Source organism: Carcharodon carcharias, chromosome 3 (assembly GCF_017639515.1).
Source record: "Carcharodon carcharias isolate sCarCar2 chromosome 3, sCarCar2.pri, whole genome shotgun sequence".
In the NCBI taxonomy this organism is placed as follows: domain Eukaryota; kingdom Metazoa; phylum Chordata; class Chondrichthyes; order Lamniformes; family Lamnidae; genus Carcharodon; species Carcharodon carcharias.
In genome coordinates, this window is record NC_054469.1 from 123,431,706 (window position 1) to 123,444,523 (window position 12,818).

Here is a 12,818-nt window from a genome sequence, read left to right on the forward strand (position 1 = left end):
AGCAGCCCTCGGGTAAGTTTTTTTAATTCATCCAAGGGATTTGGATTTCGCTGGCTGGACCAGCATTTATTGCCCATCCCTAGATGCCCTTGAGAATGTGATGGTGAGCTGCCTTGTTGAACTGCGGCAGTCTATGTGGTGTAGGTTTACCCACAATGCTGTTAAAGAGGGAGTTCCAAGAATTTAACCCAGCGACAGTGAAGGAACGGCAATATATTTCCAAGTCAGGATGGTGAATGACTTGGAGGGGAACTTCCAGGTGGTGATGTTCCTGTCTATCTGCTGCCTTTGTCCTCCTAGGTGGTAGTGGTCGTGGGTTTGGAAGGTGCTGTCTAAGGAGCCTTGTGAATTCTTTCAGTGTATCTTGTAGATGGTACACATCTACTGTACATCAGTGTGGAAGGAGTGAATGTTTGTGGATGTGGTGTCAATCAAGCGGATTGATTTGTCCTGGATGGTGTTGAGCTTCTTCAGTTGTGAGAGCTGCACTTATCCAGGAAAGTGGGGAGTATTCCATCACACTCCTGACTTGTGCCTTGTAGATGGTGGACCCTGCTTGTCTGCCTCACCACCGTTGAACATAAGTACTTCCCAGTCCAGCTACCCACCTCCTCACTTACAGCTCCTACCCCTCTGGAACCCCTCCTACCATTACTTACTTGTGGCCTGGGTTACTCCTTGTCCCTGGGCCTCCCGGTGGCTGTTGTTCTGGCAGCAGCCTCCACCTTCCTGGTGACGCTGAGTTCTGTCGAAGGGTCATGAGGACTCAAAACGTCAACTCTTTTCTTCTCCACCGATGCTGCCAGACCTGCTGAGTTTTTCCAGGTAATTCTGTTTTTGTTACTAATTCAATGTTTGGTGAATCAGACCTGCTTCAACATCTCCTTCAAAGACTAGCCGCTCCACCAATGCATCAATCCTTCAGGATTGCACTGAAGTGATATTTTAGATTACAGCCGGAACCAAACCATTCCTTTCTAAGTGCTCCACGTTTTCTTAAACAGTTGTTAAGTCTTGCCTTTGGTTTGGCATATCTGTCCTGTGATCAAATGTGCTTTCCTGCCTGAGAAGTTCTATTGCTCCTTTCCTCAACTGTGTTGAGCCAATTGATCTCAGGCACCTGAAATAAGTCTATTCCTGTATGTGAGCTAGAACACCTTATTGTTTGATACTCCGCTGCAGTATGGCAGTCCTGCAGGTTGGAGCTATTGGATTTCCAGGTCTGCCAGAGAAGGCTGATTTGGTTGTAAACTTCCAATACCTGGTGTATCAGTTTGACAGCATGACCACATTTACCTCTTGAACAAGGAATAACTCTAGCTGATTATCAAACTGATCCAACAGAGAGCGTGATTCCTTACTGGTTACATAATAAAATACCAGCAGCTTCTCACGAACAGTATGGTGGGCAGTACAACTCACTACAAAATGTATCACTGAATTGCCACATTCTCCGTGCCAACATGGACATACACCCTTCCCCATAGAATGGTGGCTACACCAATTCGAATTTGCAAATCCTTCTTCGCAACCCAATTATGATAGTTACCAAGTCCTAGATACATTTGCAGACATTTCCAGGTAACTTTCAGCAGCTGTGGCCCTAAGTTTCAGGGCAGAATCTTCTCTCTGGCATGTGGGGGCAGGCCCCACAAGCCGACGTGTAAAATGACACATGGTGACGTCGGACGTGTGTCCCGATGTCACCGTGTGTCATTTCGATCTTACGGTCGGTGGGTATGCAGCCTCCAGCACGCACCCGCCGAACTGTCAAGGCCATTAATACAGCAATTAAACTAATTGACAGGGCTGCCCATCCAACCTAAAGTTTGGTGGGCAGGTGAAGAGCCCAAGCAGCCTTCGTTTTTTTCATGAAACCTCATTCACTGGCGGGATGAGGTTTCATGAAGGTTTTATTAAATAAAGTAAAAATTTTCTGACAACTCATAAACATGTCCCAGCTCATGTGACATTGTCACATGAGGGGACACGTCTGAATAATTTTTATCTTTCATTTTTTCAACCTGTAAACTGGACTTAATCTCCCTGAAGCAGTTCCGTTCCCCAGGGAGATTTCAGTTCTCTTTTGCGCGTATGCGCGAAAGAACACAGGCCCTGACTCTCCCTCCTCCCCCCGCTTGCACAGGTAGCGCTGAGCGCTTCCAGGCACTCGTCACGCTGGGCAGGCCTTAATTGGCCCACCCATGTAAAATGGTGGCGCGCAGCCGATTGCGGGTGGCGATCGGCTCCATGCCCGTCTGCGCCCACTCCCGACTGCGCCCGCCTGACAGACAGAAGATTCTGTCCTCAAAGTTTCCTGATTTGTCATTTAGATAGTGAAAGGGCCTAAACAGGCAATTTGCTTTTTGTCAGCTTCATGCAATACATAAAGAATTAATTTTGCCAGGGTAAACTAAGTGCACATGATTCCTGGACATTCATGCCACACCTGTCTCTTCTCCTTTGAGTTCCTCCTTAAAACCTGTTTCTCTGGCCAAATGTTTGGTCACCTATTCTAATGTTTCATTCTTTGGATCATCGTCAATTTTATCTGAATACACTCCTGTGAAGCGTCTTTGGATGTTTGCTATTTGAAGTTGCTATTTAAATACAAATTGTTGTTGTTAATTGCTCTTATGATAGTTACTAACCACAGAAAAGTCAAAATCTGAACTCACCTCTTAGAGAGAGATTGCACAATAAAACAACCAATTCATACATCACTATTTTGAATTGAGAGATCACAGGTGATCATGGAATGAAATGCAGTCCACAAGCAGGATATTCAGGTCGCATTTTTAAAACAATGTGGAGAGCTTGGCCTTCAAAATGCATTTCATTCATTCAAAATAATAAAAATATTATACACCTATAAAACAATAGCATCTTAATTTCATAGCAAAGTTACTGCCACATAATTATAATTTAACTTTGATATTAGTTCAAGGTGAATGATCAAAGGGGGTTTTGCACATTTAAACTTTGAGGCCTTTGGGTAACTTGATATATTGCAGCACTTCTATTTAAGTTCTTTGGACAGCTGATGGATTGAATGTGTGAAAAATCTTGTGGAATCCCCCAGAGGAAGGATGTTTGCCAACATAGACTTGCACAAAATCAACATTGAACTGCAGGGACTGAAGAGTAGGATTTACAATTCAGCAGACATTTGACCTTTGACGATTGTTATTGGCCCCTTGGTGTTGTCAGCTGAGCCATGGAGAGTTCAAAACTACAACAGCATCAGTCACGTTGTTCAAACATAATCTCTTTGAAGTCAGCCATTATTCCTGTTTCTATTGATCTACCTTAAGGAAATATATATTACCTTAAAGAACAGCAGAATCAGTAAAGTGACGGTCAAGAGCTAATACTCCTATCCCTTGCATTCAGAGAACTGAGAGTTGCATTCAAGTGGGCAAACACAGCAGCAACTGTAGTTATACTCAATAAGCGTACGCTACAGTATAAATATGCACTGCATTAGTACATGAGGGAGATGAGGGAGAAAGAAATAGAAGGATACTAGCAGAGACCTGCAAAGCACTTGCAGGGCAATTAATATCTTTTTTGCAACAGTACTTCTTTAAATCCCCATCCCATGCCATGTCACACTTTCCATTCCATCTGTCTCATATCATCCCCATCCTAACCCCCAACACACCCCTTCTTCCTATGCCATCCCCACCCGCTATTCCATGTCATCCCATCCTCCAACCCCCTTTCCATACCTCCCATGCATTCGAACTCCCATGCCATTCCCTCAACATTCTAACCCCATGTCATGTTTCCCACGCTGTGCCTCCCCCTCCCATGCCATTTCTCCCCATGCCATCCTCTGCCATGGAACCCCCCCCAGGCCATCCCTCCCCCTCCAATGTCTTCCTTCATGGTGTCCCCCTCTCCTATGCTGTCTCCCACACCCCTGCTATGCCCCACCCTGCCCCACAATGACCCCCTGACTTCCCATGACATCCCGCCCCATTCCATTCCCCACCCCTATGCTGTCTTCACTCCCTCCCATGCCCACTCCTCCTCAATCCTTCCAGCCAGCTTACTTTATTGTTGGGTTCTCCTGATCTTCTGACCTACAAAACAGGGGAGCGCAAAAAATAAAGCATATAGTATCTTAGGCTTTCTTAACAGGGGCATTGAGTACATGAGTAAGGAGGTCACGTTGAACTTGTATAAGACATTAGTTCGGCCTCATCTGGAGTACTATCTCCAGTCCTGGGTGCCATACTTGAAGGATTTGAAGCCATTGGAGAGAGTACAGAGGAGATTCACAAGAATGATTCCCGGGGTGAAGAACTGTAACTATGAGGATAGCTTCGAGAGGTTGGGACTGTTCCTTGAAGAAAAAAAGGCTGAGAGGAGACTTGATAGAGATATTCATGATCCTGAGGGGTATGGATGGGGTAAACAGTGAGAAACTGTTCCCACTCAAGAGAACATCAGGAACTAGAGAGCACAGATTCAAAATAATTGGCAAAATGAGTAAATGTGTTGTGAGGAAAATCTCTTTCATCCAGAGGGTAATTGGAGTCTGGAACAAACTTTCTGAAAGGGTGGTGGAGGCAGGTTTGATCGAGGTATTCAAAAAGGAATTGGATTACTATCTGAAAAGAAAGAATGTGCAAAGTTACGGGGATTAGGCAGGGAGTGGGACTAGATAGAATGCTCTTTCAGAGAGCCAGTGCAGACTCAATGGGCTGAATGGCCTCCTTCTGCATTGTAAAGGTTCTGTGATTTGTGGTAAAATTAGTATCTTTTTTGCTACAGTGCTTTAAATCTCTAACCTATGACATTCCCTCTCATGCCATACATATCCCAGTCCTTTCATCCCTCTCATACCATCCCTGTCCCAACCCTCATCCCACCCCTTCTGCCTATGCCTACCCCATTCCATGCCTCCCATGTGTATTCCCCTTCCCACACCTTCCCCGCCTCTTGCACCATGCCCCCTCCATGCCGACGTCCTCACTATGAAAACTCCTCCCCATCCCATGCCATCTCCACCACCCCTGGTCTTCCAACCACATGCCATTCCCCCACTTCCCACCTTGACCCACACATCTTGTGAAGTGTTTTACGTTTGGTGAGGTTATTCTGCAAAATTCTGTTGCCCTGCATCTGTGGGATGAGAATCGGTTAATTAGATATTTTAAAACTTTATTGTAACATTCGGGCTTTGAGAGTATCCAAGACATCACCCACCAAATAAACCCAACAGCACTCACACCCCTCAATTAAAACAGTCTAGACAGACAGAAACTGTGTATTGTTAATATAGATACTGATAGAGTGAGATGAAGTAGGATGGGAGGAGGCTTCTTTGGACCTTAAGGAATGGAGGTGGGGAAGGGCGGGAGGGAGGAAAGGGAGGGAGGGGGGAAGGGGGGAAGAGGGGGAGGCAGGGAGTGGGGGGAGTGGGAGGGAAGGGGGAAGGGGAAGGGCGAGGAAGGGAGGCAGGGAGTGGGGAGAGTGGGAGGGAGGAAGAGGGGAAGGGGAGGGAGGGAAGGGGAAAGGGAGGGAAGGGGAAGGGGAGGGAGGGAGGGAGGGAAGGGGAAGGAGAGGGAGGGAGGGAAGGGGGGAAAGGGGAGGGAGGTTGGGAGGGTGGGGGAAGGGGGAATGGAGGCAAAGACCTGTTGCCCTTTGCTGTAAAATTCTGAGTAATTCCACAAAAATCTTTGAAGGTTCACTATCCCAATACTGGATAGCCAGTTGTTACAACCGATCCCTGGATGACGTTCCTGCAATTTGTTTTGATCCTGGACGAGATACCTTAAATTGTTATGCTCCTGGGTGAGGAGGGATGAACTGGCTCCCCTTCTTTATTCAACCTCCTCGGTTGGTCGCAACATGGTTAATTTAAAAAGGATCCCTTCTTTCGTGAGTACCTTTTCCCAGTCCAAATGTATTTATGTATTAAAAGGAGCCAATTTAACCAGGCTTGCTTGAATTAAAGAAAGACTGAGTTTATTAGTTACTAACAGCAACACACATACACACAGATTAGAAATGAGAAGTGAGTCCAGAAACAAAAGTTAAAAAGATAATCAAATATGTCTTTGGCTAGTCCCTGAGGAGTAGATAATAAAACGTTATGGCTGTAAGTTGGGCGATTCCGGTAGAGCTGACTTTGACAGTTGAGCAGTGGGTTTGGAGATTCTTGATTCTGCAGGTTAGCTGAAGGAGTTGTCCTGTTTCCTTTTTGACTGTGGTTCTGCTGTTTGTGACTTGCCTCCAGCAATCAGAGAGAGAGGATTTTTTTACCTGTAGGTGCAGGGATGCCTAGTTGATGTTCTCCATCTGTGACTTTCACAGCATACCCTTGCACACATGGCCTGGGACACCAAAATTAGCACACAGAGACCAGGGTTGCCATTGGCTTTTTAACTCCTTCTCTTGTGTATTCCTAGAAGGGAAAAAACAAACATGTCTTTTGCCCAGAAACTGCTTTCTTTTCAACTGATATCATGTGCACAGTCTGGGATATAACTCACAGGAGATGGTTTTCATTAAGTTGGTAGTCAACTTTCATTATCTCTGCAACCACAGGAGATTACAGTTCAGCTTTTTCATTGCATCAATTCCTTTGAATTGTCTGTCTTAAATGGGCCTCGACACTATTTTATGTGCGACATTCCATTCTCTGGACTAGTTTGTCAAGTGTAATCCATATAGGAATTTTCCAGAAAGTGGTTACTTTATAGTCCCAGCCAGATTTTGCTTGTATGTCTTTTTAAAAAAAAACACAAGTCTTCCTTCAAAAAGTTCAATATGCTGGTAAGTAATTTGGGCTATGATCCACCATCATGTCACAGTACCTGTAATCCCTAAGAAGCTGTTCTAGTACAGCTACAACACTGGTATTTACCTGGGCAGTATGGAAAATTACCCAGGCATGTCCCATCCACAAAAAGCCCCAGAACACATCCAACGCAGTCAATTACTGTCCCATCAGTCTACTCTTAATCATCAGCAAATTGATGGAAGGTGTTGTCAACAGTGCTATCAATTGGTACTTACACAGCAATAACCTGTTCATTGATGCTTAGCTTGGGTTCCGGCAGGGCCACTCACCTCCTGATCTCATCTGCGGCCTTAAACATTCACTCTCTCCATCACTGATGCACATTGACAGCAGGATGTACCTTTTACTTGCAAGATGCACTGCATCAACTCACCAAGGATCTTTTAACAGTACCTGCAACTTCTACCACCTAGAAGGTCAAAGGCAGCAGATTCATGGCAACACCGCCAACTGCAAGTTCCCCTCAAAGCCACACATATATGAACATACAAACATACAATCATAGGAAATTGGAGCAGAAGCAGGCCATTCGGCCGCTTGAGCCTATTCAATAAGATCATGGCTGATCCGATTGAGTTTTGTGTTCCACATTCCCATCTACCCCTGATAACCTTTGACTCCCTTGCATTGCAAAAATCTATCTACCTCTCCCTTAAAAATATACAGTGACCCCACCTCCTTTGCCCTCTGAGGCAGAGAATTCCAAAGTCGCACAACCCTCTGGGAGAAAAGAAATTCTCCTCATCTCTATCTTAAAAGGACGACCACTAATTTTAAAACAGTGCCCGTTAGTTCTGGACTCACCCACAAGGGGAAACATCCTTTCCATGTCCACCTGGTCAAGATCATTCAGGATCTTATATACGTCAATCAAATCACCCCTCACTCTTCTAAACTCCAGTGGAAACAAGCCCAGTCTGTTCAACCTTTCCATGTAAGACAACTGCTCACAGGTATCAATCTAGTAAACCTCCTCTGAAATGCCTCTAACCCATTTACATCCCTCCTTAAATAAGGAGACCACACCATCCTGACTTGCAACTATATCGCTGTTCCTTCACTGTTGCTGGCTCAAAATCCTGGAACCCCCTTCCTAACAGCACTGTGGCTGTATCCACACCACATGGACTGCAATGGTTCAAGAAGGCAGCTCACCACCACCTTCTCACCGGCAATTAAGGCTGAACAATTGTAGTAACTGAAGGAATAGCCTCCCTTACTGTCTATCAGGGGTCACGTAATGTCTTGGAGGTTCTGGCCAATAAGCCCTAAGTGCGGGTAAATCAGGGGGACGGGGGAGGTCTTCCTGACAAGGACCTGGTTCAAGCAAATAGCATCTGAAAAGCTCTCTGTAATAAGGTTTAACTGTTCCTTGTTGAAACCTGTCCAGTACATCAAGTCATTACACTTGGTGACGAGGATAAGACAGCCCTGATGCTGCACCTCGCTTTGTTAATGTGGGTGCATCGAATTTTAAGAACAAAGAAAAGACTACTCACCAGTCATGCCACTCTTCAGCAGATTCAACCCTTATGACGTGGCTATGGAAGACTGGAGCCAATATGTAGAGCACCTTGGTTTTTATTTCATAGCAAACAAAATTACTGTTGAGGAGAAACAGAAAACAATCCTTTTAAATGTATGTGGTAGCAAGACATACAATCTCATCGGCAGCCTGATGGCCCCAAAAGCGCCCAGCTCAAAGTCCTTAATGAATTAGTGGACCTCGTGAAAACGCATTTCCAGCCAAAGCCACCTGTAATAATCCACCTGTAATTCCAAAGTAAGGGCCCTCATAGAGTCCATTGCAACTTGTAGCGTGAAGTTGAAGCAGCTGACAGAAAACTCCCACTTCAGAGACATGCTCAATGATATGCTGTGGGACCGATTAGTTTGTGGAGTCCACGACGACACCATTCATCGCCATTTGCTCGCAGAAGTCGGCATCAATTTGAAGTGTGCCTCGGAAATAGCAATAGCCATGGAAAGCCCTGCGAGAGACTCGCAGACTTTACAGAGTGTGCAGCATGACGCGGTTCTTCATGTGGGACAGGAACTTACCGCCGGGCATGGTACGAAAACCAGAGACACAGCAGCGAAGCGAGAGGCAATGTCCCCTGTTAGAAACACGAAAAGGCCGAGCAGAAACACCTCAGTAATGACACCAAGGTCAATGTGGGCGTGACCACATACTGGATACTTGTAGATTCAAGGAGGCAGAATGCCATTACTGTCATAAGAAAGGTCACATAGTAAGGCAATGCAGGGCGGAGTCAAAACAGTCCATAAAGCAGCTAACCAGCATGACTGAATTGAAAAACACAGCAGAACCTGAAGCTGCCGATACCGACATCTATTCCCTATACAATGTCACCGCTGTAAAAACCAAACCAATCACTGTTACAATCCAAGTTAGTGAGAAGAAGCTAAAATCGGAGGTAGATATAGGAGCCTGAGCCACAGTGGTGGGAGAGCATGCATTTAAATACCTAAACGAAAAGTACCCAGCCACTGAATCTGGAGAGGACAGTGGCTAAATTGAAGACCTACACAGGAGAATCTATACAGGTAGAGGGTATCAGCACAGAACCTGTGTCATATAGGCAACAGGCAGCCCCCCTTCCAATGATCAGAGTGATAGGTGAAAGACCTAGTCTTCTGGGCCGAGACTGGTTACAAAAAATTAAGGTTGACTGGTCTGAAATATTTCACTTGAGAACAGGAGCTCCTGAACTGCTAAGGAGATACAGTGTTAGTGTATTTCAAGATGAATTAGGGAAGTTAAAAGGCTTGCAAGCAAAAACATATGTGGATTCTCAGGCAGCATCCCGTTTCTTTAAGGCCAGACCTGTGCCTTATGCGTTGAAGGTGAAGGTGGATGCAGAACTGTGCCAGTTAGAAAAGCTGGGCATCATCCAATCTGTCCAATTCTCGGAATGGGCAGTACCCATAGTTCCAGTGGTTAAGCCTGACCAAACTACGTGCATTTGTGGGGTCTATAAATTGACTGTGAACAAGGCAGCTAAACTAGATAAGTACCCCAGCCAGCGAAGCCCACATCCTGTGCATGAGTACATTTTTTAAAAAATAAATACGACAAATGGAACAGTTTATTTACTTTCACAATGGCTTCTTCCTGTTGTGAATTCCACAGCCAACGATGATTCTTTTTAACAACAAGTGTAGGGGTGCTAACACTGTTGATAAGTTTGGCAAGAAGCAACTATAGTAGTTGATCCTACCCAGGAAAGATTTAAGTTTGGTTACACTGGACGGTGAGGGTGCATCTTTGATTGCCCTTACTTTCTCTTCTCTGGATGCAAACCCATGGTATCTACTCTGTGATCCCGTTCCAAGGTTAGTTGACTTATATGCAAAGCTAGCTGAAGGCAAACCCTGTACAAAACTGGACATGAGCCATGCTTGCCAACAATCATAGCTGGGTAGCAAGTCTAGAGGGTACATTGTTATCAACACGCACAAGGGTCTCTATCAAAATACTCACCTACCCTTTGGAGTATGGTCTGCATGTGCAATCTTCCAAAGGACAATGCAGAGTCTTTTGAAAGGACTTCCCTGAGTGGTAGTATACCTAGATGATGTTCTGATCACAGGGTCAAACGAGACCGAACACTTGGCCAAACTGGAAAAGGTGCTAAGAAAATTCTTGGAAGCCAGCGTACAACTAAAGAAAGAAAAATGTACATTCCAAGCACCAATAGTTACTTACCTGGGTCACAGAGTAGATACCATGGGTTTGCATCCAGAGAAGAGAAAGTAAGGGCAATCAAAGATGCACCCTCACCGTCCAGTGTAACCAAACTTAAATCTTTTCTGGGTAGGATCAACTACTATAGTTGTTTCTTGCCAAACTTATCAACAGTGTTAGCACCCCTACACTTGTTGTTGAAAAGAATCACCATTGGCCGTGGAATTCACAACAGGAAGAAGCGATGGTGAAAGTAAATAAACTGTTGCATTTGTCGTATTTATTTTTTAAAAAATGTATTCATTCACAGGATGTGGGCTTCGCTGGCTGGACCAGCATTTCTTCCCTGTTCCTAACTGCCCTTGAGAAGGTGATGGTGAGCTGCCTTCTTGAATCACTCCAGTCCATGCTGTGTAGGTACACCCACAGTGCTGTTAGGGAGGGAATTCCAGGATTTTGACCTAGTGACAGTGCAGGAACGGTGATATATTTCCAATTCAGGATGGTGAGTGACTTGGAGGGCAACTTCCAGGTGGAGGTGTCCCCATCGATCTGCTGCCTTTGTCCTTCTAGATGGCAGTGGTCATGGGTTTGGAAGGTGCTGTCTAAGGAGTCTTGGTGAATTCCTGCAGTGCATCTTGTAAATGATATACACTGCTGTTACTGTGTGTCAGTGGCGAAGTGAGTGAATGTTTGTGGATGTGCTGCCAATCAAGTGGGCTGGTTTGTCTTGGACGGTGTCAAGCTTGTTGAGTGTTGTGGGAGCTGCACTCATCCAGGCCAGTGGGGAGTATTCCATCACACTCCTGAGTTGTGCCTTGTAGATGGTGGCATCTACAGGGAGACAAAAGGTGAATTACTCATTGCAGGATCCCTAGCCTCTGACCTGCTCTTGTAGACACAGTATTTATATGTCTAGTCCAGTTCAGTTTCTGGTAAATGGTAACCCCGAGGTGGTTAATAGTGGGGGATTCAGTGATGGTAATGCCATTGAACGTCAAGGGCCAATGGATAGATTCTCTCTTGTTGGAGATAGTCATTGCCTGGAACTTATGTGGTGTGAATGTTACTTGTCACCTGTCAGCCCAAGCCTGGATATTGTCGGGATCTTGCTGCATTTGGACATGGACTGCTTCAGTATCTGAGGAGTCACGAATGGTGCTGAACATTGTGCAATCATCAGTGAACATCCCCACTTCTGACCTTAAGATGGAGGGAAGGTCATTGATAAAGCAGCTGAAGATCATTGGGCCGAGGACACTACCCTGAGGATTTCCTGCAGTGATGTCCTGGAGCTGAGATGACTGACCTCCAACAACCACATCCATCTTTCTTTGTGCTAGATATGACTCCAACCAGTGGAGAGTTTTCCCCCAGATTCTCATTGACTCCAGTATTGCCACACTCAGTCAAACGCTGCCTTGATGTCAAGGGCAGTCACTCTCACCTCGCCTCTGGAGCTCAGCTCTTTATCCATGTTTGACTCAAGGCTGTAATGAGGTCAGGAGCTGAGTGGCCCTGGTGGAACCCAAACTGGGTGTCAATGAGCAGGTTATAGCTTAGCAAGTGCTGCTTGATAGCGCTGTTGATGACTCCTTCCATTACTTTACTGATGATAAAGAACAGACTGAGGGTGTGGTAATTGTCCAGGTTGAATTTGTCCTGCCTTTTGTCTACAGGACATATCTAGACAATTTTCCACATAGCTGGGTAGATGCCAATGTTGTAGCTGTACTGGAACAGCTTGGCTAGGGGCGCAGCAAGTTCTGGAGCACAATTCTTCAGTACTATTGCCGGAATATTGTCAGGGCCCATAGTCTTTGCAGTATCAAGTGCCTTCAGCTGTTTCTTGATATCACATGCAGTGAATTGAGTTGGCTGAAGGCTGGCATCTGTGATGCTGGGAACCTCCAGAGGAGGCCGAGATGGATCATCTTTTGCAAATGCTTCAAGCCTTATCTTTTGCACTGATGTGCTGAGCTCCCCCATCATTGAGGATGGGGATATTTGTGGAGCCTCCTCCTCCTCCAGTGAGTTTTTTAATTGTCCACTGCCATTCACGACTGGAGGTGGCACGTACACTATGACCCATCAAAAGAATTGGTATTAACGTGTGATGCTTCTCCTTATGGTGTGGGAGCTGTGCTATCAATTAGAATGGAAGATGGATCAGAAAGGCCAATTGGCTATGTCTCGAGGACCCTCTTCACAGCCGAGGAGGGTTAATCGCAGTTAAAAATGAAGCTTTATCGGTGGTATTCAGGATGAAGAAATTCCACCAGTACCTGCATG